The 2,500-nt window shown below is 61.4% G+C and overlaps 1 pseudogene; it reads right to left on the reverse strand.

Moving 5' to 3' along the window:
* Positions 1 to 496: 496 nt before the first annotated feature.
* LOC123492900 overlaps positions 497 to 2,500 on the reverse strand; it is an 8,602-nt pseudogene continuing 6,598 nt past the window's right edge.

The raw sequence follows: 2,500 nt of genomic DNA on the forward strand, positions 1-2,500 counted from the left end.
CGGATCTACTACCGTCGTCATTACTCTGCTGCTGCTACTACTACTTTGCTGCTATTTCACCACTCTACTACCATCGTCGTCGCTACTGCTGCTGCTGCTGCTGCTGCTGCTGCTACAGTCGGTTGCTGCTGCTGCTGACTGCTGCGCTCGTGCTGCTGGTCTGTCGCGGTTTTCGCTGCGCCGTCGTCATCGCTGCTGCTGCTGCACTGCTGCTGCTGCTGCTGCTGCTGCTGCTGCTGCTGCTGCTGCTGCTGCTGCTGCTGCTGGTGCTTGCGCTGCCGCATCGCTGCTGCCCCAGTCGTCATTGTTGTTGTTGTTGTTGCTGCTGCCGCCGCTCGCTGCCGCTGCTGCTGCTGCTGCAGCTGGCCCTGCTGCGGACGCCGCTGCTGCCGTCGTCGCCCGCTGACTGCTGCTGCCGCTGCTGTCTGTCTGCTGCTGCTGCGCTGCTGCTGCTGCCGCCGCCGCGCGTCTGCTGCTGCCGCCGCTGCTGCTATGATCAGTCGTCGTAGCGGCTGCTGCAGCGACACTGCCGCTGCTGCTTCGCTAGCAGCTGCTTCTGCGCCGCCGCTGTTGCGCTATCGTCGTCGTGGCCGCTGCTGTGCACAGCTAGCTCACAGCACACACAGCACACACACACACAGCACTCCAGCTGCTGCACTGGCGCATCTTAGCCGCGGCCGGTCGTCGTTGACTGCTGCAGCTCTACACACAACGAGCAGCCACGCTGCAGCAACACAACTCTCGCTACTGCTGCCACAACAACAGCTCAGCTTGCTGCCTCAGTCGTTGCTCTCTCGCGTCTTACTCTGCTGCTCTCTCGCTGCTCTCGAAGCAGCACAGGCTGCTGCCGCTGCTGCTGCTGGTGCCGTCGTCGGTGTGCTGCACACACACACACTCTCTGCAACTTGCTCATCATCATCATCATCATCATCATCATCATCATCATCATCATCATCATCATCATCATCATCATCATGCACTGCTGCTGCTGCTTGCTTTCTTTGCTGCTGCTGCTGCTGCTGGCGCGTCTGCCTCGGCGGTCGTCGGTGTTGCTGCTGCTGCGAGCTCGCTGCTGCTGCTGCTGCTGCTGTTGCTGCTGCTGCCCGCCGCTCTCGTCGTTGTTGATGCTGCCGCCGCACGCTAGATCTGCCGTCGGTGCGGCGCTGTTGCTGTTGCTGTTGCTGCTGCTGCTGCTGCTGCTGCCGCTTGCTGCTGCTGCTGCTGCTCCTGCTGCTACGCCGCTGCTGCTGCTGCTGCTGCTGCTGCTGCTGCTGCTGCCGCTGCGTCGTCGTTGCTGCTTTCGCTGCTGCAGACTGCCGCCGTCGTCGTTGCTGCTGCTGCCGCCGCTGCTGCCGTCGTCGGTGCTGCTGCTGCTGCTGCTGCTGCTGCTGCTGCTGCTGCTGCTGCTGCTGCTGCTGCTGCTGCTGCTGGCTGGGCGTTTCGCGCTGCTGCGGCTTGCCGTCGCTGCTGCTGCTGTCAGGGTTTCTGCTGCTGCTTCAAAGCTGCTGCTGCTGTTGCTGCTGCTGCTGCTGCTGCTGCTGCTGCTGCTGCTGCTGCTGCTGCTGCTGTAACTATAATATGCGTCGTTTTATTGCTGCCGCCAGGTCTGCCGTCGTCGTTATTGCTGTTGCTGTTGCTGTTGCTGCTGCTGCTGACTGCTGCTGCTGCTGCTGCTGCTGCTGCTGCTGCTGCTGCTGCTGCTGCTGCGTCGTCGTTTGTGCTGCTGCTGCTTTCGCTGACCGCCGCCGCTGCTGCTGCCGTCGTCGTTTTGTGCTGCGGCTGCTGCCGCCGCCGCCGCTGCTGCTGCCGTCGTCGTTTACACACACAACAACACACAACACACACACACCCAGCACGCCTGCACTACAGCTCTCTGCTGCCTGCTGCCGGTGCCGTCGATCAGTACACACTGCTACACACAACTCTGCTCATCATCATCATCATCATCATCATCATCATCATCATCATCATCATCATCATCATCATCATACTGCACTACAGCAACAACTACTGCTGCTACTGCCTGGCTGGCCATCTGCATCGAAGTCGTCGGTGGTTGCTGCTACTGCGAGCTGCTGCTGCTGCTGCTGCCAGGCTCTGCCATACTGCTCTACTCATCGTTGATGATTAGTGCTACTCCGCCGCCTAGATCTGCCGTCGTCGTTTGGCTGTTGCTGTTGCTGTTGCCCTGTTGACTGCTGCTGCTGCGCTTCCTCGCTGCTTGCTGCTGTCTGCTGCTGCTGCCGCTGCTGCTGCTGCTGCTGCTGCTGCTGCTGCTGCTGCTGCGTCGTCGTTGCTGCTGCTGCTGCGGCTGCCGCGTCGTCGTTGCTGCTGCTGCTGCGCCGCTGCTGCCGTCGTCAGTGCTGCTGCTGCTGCTGCTGCTGCTGCTGCTGCTGCTGCTGCTGCTGCTGGTGGTGGTGTTATTGTTTCGGTGCCTCCGGAGGTGGTCAGTGGCTACACACTTGGGTTTCCCACTCGGGTCTACTACCATCATCATTAC

This window comes from Coregonus clupeaformis, chromosome 17, assembly GCF_020615455.1.
Source record: "Coregonus clupeaformis isolate EN_2021a chromosome 17, ASM2061545v1, whole genome shotgun sequence".
Lineage (NCBI taxonomy): Eukaryota > Metazoa > Chordata > Actinopteri > Salmoniformes > Salmonidae > Coregonus > Coregonus clupeaformis.